This window comes from Etheostoma cragini, chromosome 2 (assembly GCF_013103735.1).
Source record: "Etheostoma cragini isolate CJK2018 chromosome 2, CSU_Ecrag_1.0, whole genome shotgun sequence".
NCBI classification, from domain to species: Eukaryota; Metazoa; Chordata; class Actinopteri; order Perciformes; family Percidae; genus Etheostoma; species Etheostoma cragini.
Genome location: NC_048408.1, coordinates 11222791 through 11228790, shown reverse-complemented (window position 1 = coordinate 11228790; position 6000 = coordinate 11222791).

Below are 6000 nucleotides of genomic sequence, written 5' to 3'. Positions count from 1 at the left end.
TTAGAAGAAAACATGAAAGAAGGAAGGAACATGGTTCAAACTGATACAGTGGTCTACACACAGTTCAGCTAAGTAAGGGAAGCAAAACATAACTTTAGATACACACACACAAATGCACGCACGCACACACTCACACAAGCACACACACACACACAGACACACACACACACACAATATTTTCTGAGTGTAATTAAATCATCCCACACTCGGCCCACCAGATCTCCCCTGAGGATTTAGAGGCCCACACTGATGGTCCCTGCAGGTCACCAAGGTGACTGTTTTCATTGGACATGTTTCATGAGACTCCATGTGTTCTCTCTGGGAATTGGGTCCTGTGGGAGAGGGGGAGGGGGGGAGGGTGGGAGGGTGGGTGGGCAGGTGGGGGGGGTGGGGGTGGGCACACAACATCAGAATCTGGACATCAGAATCCAGATTGTTAGAGCACAGATTAATCTCAGTCGTTCTGCACCTTCAACACCTTCAACACCAACACCACTTCCAGTGAGGGGAGAAAGACTCCCAGTTGGTGGCCTCACATCTACTTCATGCCAGAGGTCAGGTCTTTTTCATTTTTGCTCTGTTTACGTTTTATTACAGATCTCAGAACGACAATGGTCCAGGGACAATAGGTATACAATAAACATGTATCAGAAAGTAACATTTTAGTAGGTATTTTTGTAACGTCCTCTTTTGACCGGACTCTTTTGTCCACTTTCATATATTTATAAATTCATGAAAATGTGTTACTGTTTTTCATGGGACTATTTAGCGTGTACTTAAATTGACAGGCGCTTTGCACACAATACTGTGGTACTTTGTTGTGTGACGTAAGTCCTGAGAGGCTGCCTTGTGGGCGACTTTGAGACGCGCACAAACAGGGAGCAGATCAGACAGCGGAGCAGCATTGCACACAAAATGCAGAAGCATACGTGCAGCTTCACAGTTGAACTGAGAAAAAACTTTCCACGTACAGTCCCGGTCGGGAGAAGTGGGAGGCGGAGTGCACCGTATGCAAAGCTAGCACATACGTCACAGTGTATAAAGGGGCTGGAGATGTCAAAGTTGACTTTGACACCAAAAAACCTTATCTTATTACATTGAAAAGGTTTTAAAAGACATTAAGTTGAAGCTGGATTTTGAAGCTGACACAGAATGGGTCATATTTAGAACATTATTTGATATTTATTTAATTATTTATTTAATAGAGCTATTATTTTTACATATTTTATTTTGTAACATACGTTATTTTTATACCATTGAGGCATAATAAGCATGTTCATTAACCTCTGAGAAGACTGTCTGAATTTGTGTTTTGAGGCCGGGCCAAATGTCCTTTTGTTGGAAATCACAATAGAGTTACCCTAATATATAGGCTATGCTGTGTTGCTGTCTTTGCTCCTATAGGCCCTGCATCTGTATTGTTGTAATACAGCCCCAAGGCACCCGCAGCTAGTCTATATCCCTAACTTTCCACTCCCGGAATTGTCCTGTTGCCAACAAAGATTCCGCCAGATTTCCCTCATTCAGGCCGGAGAACTAATGAGAGAGTACAGTTAACCTTTTCTCAGTTCTCTGCAGGATAAATCCAGACATCTAGCTAGACTATCTGTCCAATCTGAGTTTTCTGTTTCACAACTAAAACAACCTTTTAACGTACACATGTTCCACCAAAACAAGTTCCTTTCCGGGGCCATTTTTACTACGCCGTTTCCATTTAGCACCAAGATGATTATGATTGGTTCAAAGAAATGCCAAGAAATCAGAGCATGTATTTCTCCCATCCCAGAATGCTGTGTGGACTTGGTAGACCTTCCTTTGTAGCGGTGTGGAGAAAGGTCTGGCAACGCAAGACCTGAGCACAATGCTGCTTAGTGACACTTCAGTCTATGAGCAGGGGAGAAAATATTACACTTTTTCATGAAGTGTATTTGCTTCAGATCAATTTTTTTAACACACTTTTAATTCCAAACATTTAGACAGCAATACATGAAACAAATAACAAGGCAGAGATTCATCACCAACAGAGCTGCATAAAGTATCTAGGTCCGTATTTCAGTAAAATTAATAATACCACACTGTTAAAAATACTCTGTTACAAGTAAAAGTCCTGCATTGAAAATATTAGGTATGGGGGGTGGGGGTTGGTGGGTTAGTGCGCGGAAGCACAGAAGGGAGGAAGAGGGCACAGAATGAGGAGGAGGGAGGAGCGAGCTAGCCTTGTCTTGTTTGAAAATACTTCGAATGAAGGAGTGACATCACCCAACATCACTTAGAGCACCTTAAAAAGTAAATATGTTAGTGATCCATAAGTCCAGAGATCTTCAACAGGGCGTCCGGGAACCCTAAGGGGTTGTCAGAGATACTGCAGTTGGGCCGCCAAACTATTGTACATTTTTTTAATGTTATTTAAGTAATTAAAAAATCTTAACATGATTCATACATATTATTAGCAAGTAGCCATCCACAGATAGAGTTCATGCTAAGAATTCGCTCTGTCAAATATATGTTTAACATTAAAACATGATTAATAAAATCATATTAACAATTAATATTTGAATAGCTCAGTATTCTATTGCCAAAAAAGGCTGCCCTACAAGTTATTGTGTACACAGTTTAATATGCAACTTAATCATGAACAATATATGTAGTAGTGGGTCCGTGCTCCGTCTCTCTCTCAGTTAAGCTTGTCCTTGGCTTAAAAAAAGTTGAAAACTGGTTTAGTCTATATCCATAACATTTCACTTCCTGGATTGCTTTCGTTATCTGGAAATTCTGTTGTATGTCACTCTTTTCAAATGTCGACTTTTGGACGTGCCGTTACCTCCCACTTTTTGTACAATTTTGGTGTAATGTTGAACTCTGGTCGATTTATGAGGACTACGGTTGACTGCTCCTCAGATCTCTGCAGGGTAAATCCAGACAGCTAGCTAGACTATCAGTCCAATCTGAGTTTTCTGTTGCACGACTAAAACAACCTTTTAACGTACACATGTCCCAGCAAGACAAGATCCTTCATTTTGCAGCGGCACCGGGGCTCCGCTCGGATGCCCAAGATGGTTTTGATTGATTCATAGAAATGCAAAAGAACCACAGCATGTTTTATTCCCATCTAGGATTGCTGTGTGGACTAGCCGGACGCTCCTCCGCAGTGCTGTGGAGGAAGGTCTGGCATTGCAAGACTAGAAATCCACAAACAAATTCTACTGTTCCTCTGTTGTGAGCAATACTCTGAAAATGGACTTAAACAACAGTGGACCTCCTGCTGTTACACAGCTTTAAGTCCATCCTTAGGTCAGACGTATTGATGAGTTGCACATTTGAGCAGAGAGCCGGCAGACTTAGTTCATTAGCGTCACTATGGCGGCTACGACACCAGATGGAGACGGAGGTATGGCTGTAGGCTGCACTGTGATCCAAGACTTCTAAACATGTTCACACTCTCCTGTGAGGGTCCCTAACCACAGGAAGTCTCTCATGCTGCTCCACTGATCTCTCTACCTCATGGCCTCAGTGCACCTTAACATGTTTCACACATAAATACATAAATAAATAAATAAATACAGTATATGACATGTTTTATATCGCAATGAAGGTGTGGTGAAATGACTTGGATGCATAGATCTTGCTCAGCTTCTTGTTGTTTATGATGTTTGTTTTATTGGTTTAATAAGAAAGACTGGAGTCAGTGTATAGATTTTTTGATGTTGTTAGTTGAACAAAAATAGATATAATTGAATTGTCTTCAGCAGGACTATGTAACATAAGATATTTACAAGGTTAGGAGCATCTCTGGGTAGTGGGATCTCAAATGTAAACAAGTCAAGAGAAAAATGAGCTCCAAACGGCAGTTGTCATCTGGCTGTTTTGTCCACATGTATACTCTCTATGTGTAATAATTAGTATGTTGTATGCATAGTATGTACTGTATGTCACAGGATTCTACTGATTGTTAATGGTGATTTAAAATCTTGCATGTGCAGACATGTATATTTTACCTGGCTGCAAGATAAAGTTCATATTCAAGATCAAGGACAAAACAAATCCTGTACTAATTTGGGTACTGTATGTTTTTTTTTTTACAACATAGTGTAGTATTGCTATTGAACATTGAAAAATTCTCAATAAGATAATATGTTTATATCTATATTTTTGGTCAATTCTGGTGTCTTTTAGGATTATATGTTATACATAAATTGTACATAAAGTAATTAAAGCAATATAGTCCATATTACTATACTTGTAGTACTGTATATGTGTGTATAGTATATATACTTGTTCAATCAGCAGCAGTATTGTGTGTGTATCTAGATTAAGTTTCACGCTTTGGTGCAGACATTTGATGTACACGCTACGTTAACTATTACTGGGTGACTGATAAAATGGTTTATTTCACTTCAGGCTTGTCTTGGCACAAACGGGTAACATTTAGACAAAAATGCATTATTAATAGTCTTCGACATTTCTTATAATCGCAGTTTCGCACACAGCAGTCCTGTCTTCTGGAAGAACATTTCGTGTAAACAAGCACAGGAAACGATGATGATGATGATGATGATGATGATGTCTGGACATGCTGATGGTTTTGGGGAAGCTGGGTTTTGGCACTCAAACACAGTTTATGCCCTTTGCAAGTCATTTGAGTGTTGATACATTGGCTTCCTGACTGTAGTTAATCCTCGTGAATATTCATGGCTGAAAAAAACAGCCCGACTGTTGATAAATTACACTGGACTTCACCACCATCATAGCCATGTTGTTTTATAACATTTTAGTGGTCATCTCGGTGAAACCACTGTACACTGTCATCTCCAATATCCCGCAAATGCCAATGAACAAATGCTGTCTCTGAATAGCAATGGGGAAGTCCAGTTCTGGTATGCTAAATGGTCATCTCTTGATATCTGTTTTTGTATTGTTCATTGTTTTCTCTCAAAACATTGTATGTTTTCCCACATAACAGCCCCGTTTAAGCTGTGTCCATCATCAGTCTTTACTAACCCACTGACTTTAACAGAAATCTCTCAGAGAAACACACCCAACAAAAGTAACATGGCATTTTAAAAGCACGGAGTCTGCGGTTAATAACCCGTGTCTACAAACATGCAGTAAGTAACTTAGCAGCCCAGCCCTGGCAGTGCCCATTTCCTGAGATTTGATCTTCAAGGGGAAGGAAACAACAGCCAATGTGGGTGGTTTGGTCAGTATAAAAGTCACTCTACACTGATTGCGTAAGCAACCCATGTGTGACGACATCTCCCTATCCGCCTGCCTGTCACGTTCTGCTCCTTTGATTTCAGGTACTGGGAGTGGGCAGGTAGGTGGAGCTGGGAGGGTCGTCGGTACCTGGCCGTCTTGGCGTGGCTTGCAAAAGGCATGAAGGACTTCCCCCCCTGGGAGTCACTCTCTTTCAGCTGGTCCTTCTGCATCCAACACACATCACACCATACATTCACTCACACATGGCAAACAACATCCCAACATTACACTTATGTTGAGTTAAGTTGTGTTATTGGTCTATTTACCTTTTTTACATTTTGTTGCTGGCCTTTCAGCCAGATGGTAACACATAATTAAGAAGGGATCAAACTGTTACAAATGCTACTATCAGGGCATGAAAACAGTGGACACAAAAGGACAGAGTGTGGAAACCCCAGTATTTTGCATAGGGTTTATCATTAGTAGCTATTGTAACTCTGGGAATTAATACATTTTTACAGTAAGCAACATCTTATAGAAGGTTTTTAAAAGTTGTTGCCATTAGTGATTAATTTCAGAGTAAATAAATAATGTATTCATGCTACATAAATCAATCATAATCAGAAGTTGATACAATGCATGAAAAGAAAACTCGGTTGCTAGATGGTGAGCAAACATTTTGAGTAAGAGGAGGAACTCTTTTGGTTGGTTAATAGTAGTGTGTTATTGTCTAGTTCTGCAAGGTTGCCAAGGTTGTACTTAACAATAGTTGCAAACAATGCATCCAGTGATGTATGAGCCAAT